The sequence below is a fragment of the Centruroides sculpturatus genome, unplaced genomic scaffold (genome assembly GCF_000671375.1).
Source record: "Centruroides sculpturatus isolate CEXI.00-Female unplaced genomic scaffold, Cexi_2.0 scaffold201, whole genome shotgun sequence".
NCBI lineage: Eukaryota > Metazoa > Arthropoda > Arachnida > Scorpiones > Buthidae > Centruroides > Centruroides sculpturatus.
In genome coordinates this window covers 674,165-687,955 of record NW_019384432.1, presented here as the reverse complement: position 1 = coordinate 687,955, position 13,791 = coordinate 674,165, and the positions used below count along the sequence as shown (strand labels likewise).

General features: G+C 35.4%; 1 pseudogene; it reads right to left on the bottom strand.

The window, feature by feature from the left end:
• Positions 1–97: 97 nt before the first annotated feature.
• LOC111619773 lies at positions 98–1,934 on the bottom strand (annotated as a pseudogene).
• Positions 1,935–13,791: the final 11,857 nt, after the last annotated feature.

Genomic DNA, 13,791 nt, shown 5'->3' with positions numbered 1-13,791 from the left:
ATTTAATTGTATTTAAACATGCCTTTAAAATAAAATACAGTTACACCAAAAAATGAATATAAAGCAATTTAATATTTTAACTCGCTAAAATGCTAAATCAATGAGAACCCTGAGCTTGTTTCTTTGCAACAAGACAGTTCCATCTGGGAGTAATAGGAGACAATGACACCCGAAGTGTGTTGCTTATGTCCAGTTTATTCCGTTGTTTTGTTTTGGTTGCTGTCACTGCAGAAAACCCCACTTCACATCGATAGGATATTGAAAATGGCAATAGGAATTTAAGTGCTGTGATGACAATCTCGGTATTCTGCCATGACTAATCCAGAACACCGGCAGAGTTGTTGTTTCAAACATAGTTTTAAGGCTGCCGTCATTTGCAATCTCCAGCAGTTGATCTTCTTGCACAGACATGCTAGATTTGCCTTGTTTGTTGACAAATGGGTCACGGATCCATTCCTTACCAGTTTGTGGGCCTTTTGTGGTTGGGAAGTAGTGCTCAAACTCTTTTAAAAGCAAAGACAGGTGATTGTGCACCAACTGGGAGAATGAATGCTCAGGCTTAGTCTCACTTAAATCCCCACTAATGTCTGAAACATGTCCAAAATGCCTCTGTTCATGCACCGTCCCCACAACTCCAGTTTGGTTTTAAATGCAGCTGCTTTGTCTGCCAACTTGAAAACAGTTGTCATTTTTCCCTGAAGGGACAGATTGAGTTTATTGAGCAGGCTGAATACATCACACAGGTAAGCCAGTTTTGCAACCCATACCTTGTCACTGAAATGAGCTGCCAGCGGTGACTTCTTTTCTGAGAGAAATCTTTGCAATGGCTCTCGTAATTCAAACACTGCAATTTTCCTCTGGATAATCTGTGTATTTCTGTGTATAAGAGAAGGCATCTGTGCTCTGCATCCATCTCCTCATGAAGCTGCTCAAACAGGCATGAGTTAAGGGCGTGTGCTTTGATGTGGTTAATAACTTTAACGACATTAATCAATACGCTGTTAAATTCCTGTGACATTTTTTGGCTTGCCAGCATTTCTCTGTGAATGATACAATGTGTAGATTCACTCTCAGGTGCAACTTCCTTAATCCAAGCAGTTAAACCAGACAGTCATCTAGTCGTGGCAGCAGCTCTTTCTGTGAATATGCTGACACAAAAGGACCATTTTAGTTGTCCTGATATATAACCATCCAGTGACTTGAACAGGTCTGCTCCTGTGGTGTTGGTTAGCAAAGATAATGCACATAACAAATCCTCATGTACATACTCCTGATATAGATATCGCACATAAAAAAGTAGTATTGCCTTGTTGTCGATATCTAGATTTGTCAACCTGGAGTGCATACCACAGTGATGTATTAATCCTCTCCAACAATTGTGTCTCAATGTCTTCAGCTATTTCCTCAATGCGCCTAGTCACAGTGCTAGCTAACAAAGACACAGGTGCTATCTTTTCCACAGCATCCTCTCCAAGAAGTTCACAGCAAATGTCTTTAGTGGAGGGCAATATCAATTCTTCACCAATAGTCAATGGCTTTTTAGTCTTAGCAATACGGTTAGCCACCACTCTCAGTGCATTCTCCTTTATTGATGTGGTGGCCCTCAGAAATTTCTTCTGTCCTTCGTGTTCCCGTTTTTTTCTTTCAAAATACTCCAGAGGCTTGTCTTTTAATCCAGAGTGCATGGCATTCAAGTGGCAAAGCAGTTTTGAAGGTTTCATTGCCTCCTTAGAGAGCTGGTTGCCACAAACTATGCAGAGCGGGGTTGGTGTATGGGAATCATCTGTTCTGGTAAATCCATATTTCAAGTAGGACTCATGGTCTTGTCTGTTAAAAGTTTTATGTTTCTTTGATGTTGAAGGCTCTTCTGTCTCTTCACTAGGCCATTTCTTTTTCCCAAGGAAACTTTTTAATGACATGTGTTTCATACTCATTTTTGCTAATTTGTGGGTTAAATTTGAGCAAACACAATATACACATACACCAAGCACTGTTAAACATGAGAAAGTACCGGTGAACAGAGAGAAGAGCGATACACACCTTCTCTCCACCAAAGCTACAACGCCACTGCCGCTTGCAGCCGCTCAGCTCCAGATGTCACATAAAACTGCCTTGATATCACGATATTTTACTGATGCATGGTATTGGTGCAGTTTTAGGTGACGACTCTCAGCTCCTAGTTAACCAATTGTCCATTAAAAGTCACAAAAACCCAAGAGAAATACACCACAGTAAATAAAATGGAAATAATTTAATGTTTCTTGGGTGGCCCAGTACCATTTGATCCACGGACCAGGGATTGGGGACCACTGGCCTAATGCATGTTTAACAGACAGCTTAGCTAATGATATTTATTGGTAAAGAATAAAGAAAAGTCTGATATGCGACCCTTTGCCAAATATTTGCATCCAAATGTGGAAACCCAATAGTGGCAGTTCCAGTTTCCATCTTGTTTGAGGATGTCATGCTTGCAAGCAAGTTAAGTTATAAGCATGGCAATCAGTGCTTGTAACAAATAAGTGAATTAACTTCTACTGACCAAAAACAGTATTTACTTTGAACCAGTACTACTGCCTATTCTTCATGTTTGTCAAGGCAAGCAATAATGAGCCTTGACCAATGCTCTGCATGTAGTTGTGTGCTTTAGTGCTTGCACTGAAGCACTTGCATGGGGGTAATCCCCACAACCTCACTAAAACTATATCATCAAATACTCCACAAACAGTTGAGTGGGCTACTCAAAGCCAGCATAGTCGTGTGGGCTAAATAGTTAAATGCAATAGTCTTAGTGAAGCATATGGTGCACATCACGACTCCTGATTACATGCAGCTAATTTCGGGGGGCTTTATCTCACTAAGGATCACATGTTGCGATATGATTCCTTTGACATTTTTGCTTCTCTAGGCATGCTCTACAGCTCTGTTAAGGTCCCAATAGTGTCATTCACATCTGCAATTGTACCCAGTTTAGAATGTTCAATTCACTTATCCTGTCTACAGTTCTGCATCCATCTTGCTTTTCTTTGCTTATTTGCAGGAAATTAAATAATCTAACATTTGAACATTTACTTTTACAATTTCGTGTCACACAATAATTCATTCTGTCACTTTCTGAGACTTAAAGACAGCCAACTCACATGAGAACCTCGTGTAGGGTATACTCTATCAATAAGTCCCAAAATGGCTGCTGCTGTAAAGGATCACAGGATTGTGTTTAGACCTATTTATATAGACCTTGTGATAATGAAATCTCATACTGTTGTAAGGGACTAGATTTGAATCCAGTTCAAGATCTTTATCATGATATTTTGATAGATAATTCTCTTTCTTACCATGTTCTTACCAATGATTTTACCATCTTGTTCTAATCCGAATGCTACATACCATAATAAATCAAAACTGGTCCATAATAATATCATAATAAATCCAAGTTCGTGGTGCTGAGAATATTATCTTAAAATGTCATCCATAATTTAAGGAATCTTTTATGTTAAAAATGAAATTACTGTAGTTTTTCCATAAACAGTACATGTTTGTTAATCCAGTACCTATGGGACCAGAATGGTGCCAGATTATTGAAAATTCAACATTACAGGACATTTTTATATTTTCACAAAATTTAATTAAGTTAATGTACTGTACAGTACCAGCTGAATATTCTACATTTTGTTCCAATTAGGGATTGTAAATTTACCGACTTTTTCATTTACCGGTAATTCAGTAAATGAAAATTAAAATACCGGTTTACCAGTAAAATTACCAGTAAATTTTTTTCCTGAAAAATAAAATTAAGGTGATAAAAAATGTAATTCTGATTTCCATTTCACATTTTTTATTTCAAAGATATAGAATATAAAAAATATAAAAATCAAAGTGTTATCTATTAAAAATACATTTAGAGAAGTCTACGGTTTTTATTGGCTTATCGAAGAAGTGAATACGAATGGACCCTAGACCATCACTGGTATACCCCATCACTGACTGATTGCCCCTGGAAGTCGGCTTCTTACAGAAACACAGCTTCCCTATCATCAAATGTCATGGCACGCCATTGGTGTTAACATCCTGTATTTGGTTTCAATTGTGATATCTTAGTAGGTCATTATTATGGCCTATTAATAAAATCTTTTATGTACTGTATACTATTTTTGTATTGTTATGGCACCAACGATTGAGGGACTACCAATAGTCCGAAATGTATATTAGTTGTAATTTGAACATATTGTACAGTACATATTGGTTTTTAATCTTTGTAAAATCTCCCTTTGTAATAACTGTATATTGAATCTAATAAATTTTGTATTCGTGTTGACTGGTGTGATAAGCCCTAATATAAATTAACTGGTTTTATTAAATTAATATAATAATAACTTAATAAATGTTATCGTAAAATTAAGAAGCCGTACCAACATTCACAATGGAAACAAAATGAGTGTAAACATATTTGGTAAACATGAAAAAACAACAAGCTGTTTTTTCATCCTTCAAAAATTGGTTTTTACATCTAGGTTAAAGCTGTGCAGTTTATGGTTATAAGTAGCGTCGAAGCGTAGATATTACATGTTTTGCGACAGAAAAGTTGGAAGTGTAAGCACGGGCGATAGTGGGTTTATTCATTAAACCAAAGAAGGATTCGTCAACTGAACTTCCTTAACCCTCCCTCGGTACTTCACTAAGATTCTCAATCACTAGTTGTTACTAATTTGATAAAATTACTGATTTTTGTTTGTTTCAAACTATGGACTGCTAATGCACCTAAATTCAAGTTTCAAATATTATGGGATTCCGAGATACGATAAATCTGAGTTTAATTTTTTCGAAACATAAATGAGTTAATGAAGTTATCTAAAAATTCCTGAAGTATTAAAATTTATGGAATATTAGAGTTTCAGTACCTCTTTGTAAACTCTTTGTGGTACTGCTTTTCGGGGCTAAAACATTTTAAGCCTTAATCCTCTCCCTCTCCCCCCGTGGTGGAATTTCCAAAAATCCCTTTTTAGTGTGTATGTTCAAGACGTACCCTAAGTGTGTACTAAATTTCACCTCTTTAGATTCAGCGGTTTGATCTGGGCGATGATGAATCAATCAGTCAGTCAGGACATGTAATTATGTATATATACTAGCAGACCCTGCCACGCATTGTTGTGGCTCAAAATGTATCTATTATAAATTTATGACACTTTCCCGTGGGGGGGGGAATTTTTCGAAAAATTTTTTCTTAGTGTACATTCTGTTGACGTATCCTATTAAAATGCAATCAAAAACGCAAAAACCCGCATCTAAAATAGTATAAATAGAAGCAGAGTTCTTTAACGTAAGCCTTAATCCTAACCATCTCCCTTCAGTGGGGTTGAATTTCGACATGTATATTATATAAAAACACGTGCGTATTCGAATGCAGCGTTGTGTGAAAATTTCAAAGGAATCGGTAGGAATAAACGAACATTACATTTTTATTTATATAAATAGATAGATGATCTGCTTTAGTTCATTTTCACAGAAAAGCATAATGCCTCAAAGAAAAGCAAACTTAGGGCGTCGTACTCGTAGCGCCATCTGTTGGACATAAAAGCCTTAACCTAGATTATATCTTTTAATTAATTTATATGAATGTTTAACGGAATAATATACAGCCTATGTCCATCCTGAAGTTCCATTCTAAATATTGGTGAAAGAATTTTTGAAATCGGATGAGTAGTTTAGGAGATTACCTGCTGCATACAAACTTACATACTTACAAACATTACCTCTTTATAATATTAGTATAGATTTAATTGTGAACCGATCTTTATTCCTATTCGCGTTTTTCATGAACTATAGAGGGCGCTGCATTTTTACAAAATGGCTACTTTATCTGGGTCGCTTGTAACTAGTAATGTAAAGTTGATGATAAAAATTGCCAAGTGCCTGAAAATAAATACAATAATTATTTGTGTTTGAATTATTACTAATAACTACAAGCACGGTTTCAAAGTACCAGAATAGTAATGTAAAATTAATCATATATTACTGTCCGATATAATGATATACTGTATGCTGCCTTGCCGATATAATGATTATATGCTCGACTTTCAAGGGACCTCAAACATTTGTACAAAAAAGAAAATTGAAGTCAGATTTTGTAATAAGCATTTTTTACAAACCAACAAAACATACTTCACTGTTTATTTTGTGTAGTGTTTCATTAATTTTTTTCTAAGAATTAACATAAGATCTTTTTAAAAAAATTGATATAACCAATTTTAAAAAAATTTTTAATGGAATGGGTATAAAAATTTAAACTTAGTTATAAAACAGAAGACTAGTGAAACCTCACGTCTTTTTCTTCCAATATCCATATTAAATCAGAGTCATAGTCTGATTTAATTCTTTTCTTTTTATGATTGACTTCTAAAACTGTGAAGGGTTGGTAAGAGGCCTTACAGAGTTCAGCTCAGGGCGTCGAAATGCTTAAATCCGGCCCTGTGTCCTACACAAAATTATTGGCATTTTAAACTTTAACAAAATGTTTTAAAATTAACAGCATAACTTGTTCGTGAAAGCTGGACAATCGGGAAACTGCCAATTCTTAACAGTCTAATCCACTCTTTCAGAATTCAGAGCTCATAAATATAACCGATCAATTTCCGAATAATCATCTGTTTTTCCCGTTTTTCGTGTGGGAATAGACGAAAACTTATATCAGGCTCTCGTAAGGCTTTGAAATTGCAATTTGGAACCAACAGTAAGCGTTGCTTTTTCTATCGCTTTTCATCTTTACTACTGATAATACACAAGAATGAATCAAACGACCCAGATAAAATAGTTTTGTTTTTAAACACCAGAGGGCGAACATCAGGTGAAAAATGCGATGGTTTAATTGTTGACTGAACCGAAAGAAAATTTAAATAGAGAAAAGCGCACGATCGATATCAGTTTAAATATTCACCTAACCGAGGAGCAATGAAATGAGAAGTAACTTACTACAAGTGAATAAATCATAAATGTAACCTAAGAAATTATCATGTGGGATTAGAGCTTTTGCTGATAAAGAATACAATGGTATTTTACACTGTTACTTCTGTTTACTACCTTGTACAGTATATGCTTGATTTGAATAAAATTAAAATAAATATATTAAATACTTTTATGAATTTTTACCCTTTTTTTTAACTTTTTCCGCCCTGTGGACACTTTTAGCGTGCCCATTATGGGGCATCCAGGTAGTGAGGGACGGGGCCCGAGTTATCTGAACGGATCACCGCCAAAAAATTCTTGGGGATTTTTCGACCCTTCCGGATTAGTTCCCGGGCCACCCAGAGCGATAGGCTGCCACCTTGCTCGCTCGGTCATCCGGCCGTCAATTCGGATAGAGGATAAGTGGAGAAATTTTGAAATTTTTTATTATGGGTTATCTCACGGCAGACATTTATAATTATCAGAAATTATGTGTAACTAAAAAACTTTTATTTTTCAGCAATGGGAGAATAATAATATTAGTACAATAGAAAATTTGAAATTTATTTTAAAAAGAGCTAATTATAATTTAAAAAAGTAAAATTCAGAATTGTATAATTATTAATATTGTTTACTTTAGATGAAATATTATTCTTATAATTTTAGTGATAAATACATTAATTAAAATGTACTAAACTTTACAGTTTACATCCGAGTTGAGTTCATCACGGTTTTGAATTTCTGGTTTATTCGTGTTTGTTTGTTTGTTTGTTTGTTTTTTTAAATGTGTCGGAGTCTGTTTTTATGAACTTTATCCTAAAACTATTTAATAGAAGAATAATATATGTCATAGAAGTAAATATATTTAATGCAATATCAAAATAAAGATCCATCTGTAATTTTCTCGTGAGTTTTATCTGGCAACGATTAGAACGTGGGAGATTTTCAAATATTGATGTAAGTGAAAAACATGTTTGCCTGTATATATAGTGAAAACAAATAGGATTCTTCGTAATCATAAATATATAAGTATATAAGAATTTTGAAATGAATAAACATTTTAAAATTTGCATTATTATCAATTCGTAAAGAAATACTTCTTTATTTTCAACAATAATAATAGTTTTCCTACTTATAAACCTAAATATTAGCCATCAATTTTCATACAATTACGTTTAGTCAGGGATTAAATGATGTGTATCTATCCTATAAATAATATAACATTTTGAGAAGGCAAATAAAGGTAATAATAAACGATGCTTTTAGCCCAAGACTTTAATTTAGCGTTAGATAGCTTAATAAATAGAATTTTGACAATTTGGAGGGCTTATCATACCAAGGCTGGCTGAAAAATAGACCAGATCTTTTACAAAAAAATTAGTCTTTAATAATAACCTTCAAATTTAATAAACGATGCATTTCGGGTACAAGGACCCCTCATCAGCTTACAAACACATAATACCAACTTAGCACACATATAATTATAACACTAATAGTTAATCAATACAAAGGAATTTTTGATATGTACAATGCACTGTATTTACAATATTTAATACAACCCATATACTACTGTATATATGGGTTGTATTAATATATGATGCAAGAATAAAGTAAACATAGCAATTACAATGCTACAATTTCTTATTGTAAATTTGTTTTGATTAAATTATTTTTTCCTCTTTAAGAAGAAAGTTATACTTTATCATCTGTTTAATAAATATGAAACATTGTATATTGCTAGTAGTACATTTGCATCTTCTATTTAATCCGTCATGTTCTATTATTAGTGCACCACCATAGTAAAATGCAATGGTACAACTAGACTACATTTTTATATTAGGAGTTTATCTTTGTTTTGAGACCATAAATAAAGCATCTCTACAGTCGTGTACCATATTTGGAGTGTTAATGTCTCTTGATGATACAGGTGATGTATGAAGTGCTTGATTTCATTTATGATACAGAATTTCTATTAAATATGATTACATATGAATGACACAGTGAGCTTATAGGAAAGAATAGTTAAACTGACCAGCTGTTAAATGTTTATCAAATCTTGTTTCCATGTGCTTTTACTGTATGTGCTTATAAAAGTACATGGAAACGGCTAGGATGTTCAGACTGTTTCTTGTCTTCTGATTCTATAACTTTCAATATTTTAAGATTTGATGATTTGAAAATAATAATGGAAGTTAAAAGTTAATTATAAAACCTTGTATGTTGTTATTAATATGAGTAATTTTATAATTTATTGTTTGCTGTAACAGATACATGTCTAAAATATTTTTAATTTATTTATTATTTATAGGGCAGAAACCATAGAATTTACAAATTTGGAAAAGAAAAGTAAGTTAATAGTAAGTTTATATATTATAAAATTAAGTTATCTAATTTTTACATCACTGTTATCACTGTAGAAAACAAAATTACAATACTTTTATCAAGTTTTTGAATCAGATTATTATAAAACGATAAAAATCTTTTTGTAATTATCCATTTATAAGTTATATGATATGTGTTTTTATTGAGTTTTATTAAAAATTAATTTGCAGATAGTGAGTAAATAATTTATTAATGAAAATCTGGAAACAATGAATAGTCATTGGGAAGACCAACTGTCATTAAGCAACAACAATGTCACCTGGGTCTTGTGTTAGATTTTTAAAATTTATATATAATTTTGATATTCATTTTAAAAAATGTGAAAATGAAACATAAAGCTAAATAATTTTAAATCAGTTGCAAAAACTAAGTAGGGGAGGAATGGGATACTTGGGAAAAGTATGTCAAAAACATAAAGAAAAACTCTTGAATNGCGGACTCAGGTAATGCTGTAGCTATTGGAGGAGTTGAGTGTAAGTTTTTTGATAGCAGTTGAGATGGGGTGGAGCTGTCTGCTATTGATAAGGTTGATGACAGTCTGTGAAGATAGCAATCTGCGTATGAGTTAAGTGCTGTTCAAACCAGCCAACAGCCATGTTAATGGCCACAAGCTCGGCGTGAAAAACACTGCAGAAGTGCTTACTCTGTAACCCTGCTGATGGATCTCACTGTTGTTTTGCATCACAACGAAGGCGCACCCAATGTTTCCATCCAGGCCAGAGCCATCTGTATAGATTTCCACGTCGGAGATATTGGGCGAACTGGTGTTAATATGGTTGTTGATGTAAGGAGGAGTGAGGTCGGTGATGGGATTCATTTTCTTGAAGTTGGCAGCGGGAATGTTGCAGATGACTGTACAGATGTCTTGACCAGTCTTTAGCTTCCAAAGCTTGTACCTCGCACGAATAATGTCGGTGATGGGTGGCTTGCGGGTTATGGTATGAAGACTACTGTTTGGGGTTGTTCTATAGGCTCTGGATATGAGGATTAAGGCCTTGCGCTGGGATGAAATTAGTTTTCTGCAGGAGTGAACCTTCCTGGCAGCCCAGCCCCAACTGCCACATCCATATGTGATGATTGGTGTGAAGATGTGGTCGTTAATAATAAAACAATTTTATTATTTTTTCTCATAATACGATTTCATTATAATCATGGAATCAAAAAAGGAAGGTTGCCTATAAAACTGATTTTGGCATTAATGTGTTTATTGTTTTTTGAATGTTTTGCATGTGAAAATTACTTGGATATTATTTTTCTAAAAATATCGTGGAAATAAGGTAAATTGAAACAGAAACTATTTATTGCACATGTATTGTATATCAGCTTCAAAAAATAAATAAATAAATAAATAAATAACATAAATTTATCAAATGATGAGATCAGTCGATTAATTGTATCTTGCACAATATTTTATACCTCAAGAAAAATACTGTACGTCTACAGTACATTCATTCATTCATTCATTGTTTTATTGCACAAACAACATGTACATTCTGGTCCCGCAGAAAGCATTATCAGGGAAATGTTTACATGGATAAAGTTCAAAGTACATACATAAAATAACAGAATAATCAAATTACAGTAAGATACGTTTGAGAAAGATTCCATCAAATAATAATAAGAACAAAATGAGGTTTAAGATTGTCTACAGTACATTTCATTCATTCATTCAATATCTTTATTACGTACCAAAATTTGTACATATCTGGTACTGCATGGCACTACCAGGAATAAAATACATGAAGTTTGAATGATAAGATGACAGTATGTTTTTTATAGTAAATATAGAGTAATGTAAGATTGAGTATGATTCAAGTACAATAACCACAATGAAACAATTCAATTCATATTGCAAATCGAAAGAGATGTTCTGAGATTGCAAGTTACAAAGAAAAAATATAACAAAACATGGTTACAAACAAAATTAAAATAATATAAAGGTTACAGTCAATTAATTAACAGTACAGCATCATATCATAGAATGACATCACTATGTCTATGGATATTAGACATAACATAAGTTACATTAGGATGATTACAATTATGCATACGTATGATTAAGATTGAAATGATGTACAATAGTTAATACAATAAATACAATTAATTGTGTGAGCATTGTTGCAAGGTGTACCAAGTATACAAAGTAATAAAATAATGTAATGAATGTTAATAATCGAGGAATAGGTTACATGCAAGTAATTATGTGTACAATACAGAACAAAAGTTGCAATAAAAAAAATGGTTGACGTGTAACATACAGCGTAACATACAGGTGGAAAACAGGATATAAAATGTTACAAGAGTAGAGCGAGACAAAATGTTACAAGTACTATTATGCTGACATATGTACAACATATACAATAAAGCCGAGGCGGGGGCGCTGGGATAGGACAGAGCCGCTTAAGAACTATTTACTGGTGGTGGTGGGAGCTATGAGCTCATAGGCTTGCATGAGGTTGAGGAAGGCTGCATACAGTTCCTTGTGCTTGAAGAGTTCTGTCTGTTGACATGGCCAGGAGATATCAAGGCTATGTGCCATAAGTTCAATAGCAAGTCTTTCCTTAGCTAGACAGATGCAATTGTAGATGTAGTGGTCTGGGCCATCCGCCGTCTTGCAGATGGCACAGAGGGGGGACTGCTTCCCTGTGAACCTATGTAGGTAACTGGAGAATTTCCCATGGCCAGTGATATATTGTAAGAGAAGAGAGTTGTTAACAATCCAGGTGTAGTTCTGGTACTCGTGGATGTTGGGGATAAAGTTGTAGGTATGACTGCTATGATTTTCATGCCAAGAGTCCTGCCAGTGGTGGAGTGTGTCATTGTATAGAAGTCTTTTAACTTTATTCAGGCTGATTTTATTATAGATGGAGTCTAGCGTGTCATTGTTGGTAGCTGTCTTTGCCCGCTGGTCAGCTCTCTTGTTACCAGTGGTACCATGATGACTGCGGACTCAGGTAATGCTGTAGCTATTGGAGGAGTTGAGTGTAAGTTTTTTGATAGCAGTTGAGATGGGGTGGAGCTGTCTGCTATTGATAAGGTTGATGACAGTCTGTGAAGATAGCAATCTGCGTATGAGTTAAGTGCTGTTCAAACCAGCCAACAGCCATGTTAATGGCCACAAGCTCGGCGTGAAAAACACTGCAGAAGTGCTTACTCTGTAACCCTGCTGATGGATCTCACTGTTGTTTTGCATCACAACGAAGGCGCACCCAATGTTTCCATCCAGGCCAGAGCCATCTGTATAGATTTCCACGTCGGAGATATTGGGCGAACTGGTGTTAATATGGTTGTTGATGTAAGGAGGAGTGAGGTCGGTGATGGGATTCATTTTCTTGAAGTTGGCAGCGGGAATGTTGCAGATGACTGTACAGATGTCTTGACCAGTCTTTAGCTTCCAAAGCTTGTACCTCGCACGAATAATGTCGGTGATGGGTGGCTTGCGGGTTATGGTATGAAGACTACTGTTTGGGGTTGTTCTATAGGCTCTGGATATGAGGATTAAGGCCTTGCGCTGGGATGAAATTAGTTTTCTGCAGGAGTGAACCTTCCTGGCAGCCCAGCCCCAACTGCCACATCCATATGTGATGATTGGTGTGAAGATGTGGTCGTAAATGATACTGACTGCCTCGGAATTAAGACCCCACTTCTTGCGGGCAACCTGGGAGAAAGCCTGAAAGATGAGGTTGGTTCTGTTGGTAATATATTTTATATGATTGTCCCAACTAAGGCAGTGGTCCAACCAGACACCAAGGTATTTGATTGCCCTTTCAACTTTGACGGAGTGATTATTCATGCGAATTGTCGGTGTGTGACGGCACAGATTTGGTTGTCTGGGTTGATTAAAAACAATGCAAGTAGTTTTGCCAGGGTTAAAATTGAGTTTGTGCCTGATGCCCCAGTGATGAACATGGCTAAGCGTATCATTGCCTCTGCTCTCAAGTGTAGCACGGGAATTATCGCCAATCAGTATCAAGACATCATCCGCATATGCTATGATGCCGTCGTGTCCAAAGTCTTCTTGAAGAAAAGAGTTGAAGGCAAGATTCCCGAGGCTGCCCTCAGGAGTGGTCCACGGACCAACCCCTGAGGGCAGCCTTGGGCAATATTTCTTTTCACATGATGTGAGCCGTATTGTAGTAGAGCCTTCCAGTCGTTGAGGTAGTCCTTGAAAAGTTGATATAGATTGGCTGGGCAATCAATATGTTTGAGGCGGTACAGGATAAGTGGCCACCATGCGGAGTCAAAAGCCTTGGAGATATCAAGGCTGGTGGCAAGCACATACTTGTGCGTACTGAGGAGGCTATTGACGTTATTGACGGCATAGTGAATGGCATCAGAGGAAAAGGGCTGTTGGCGGAAGCCAAATTGGGTTTCACTAATGATGTTCCCAGTTTCAGTATGCCAGGTCAGACGATCAGTTAACAGGCGCTCCAAAACTTTACCGAAAACAGGCAACAGCGAGATTGGCCTGAC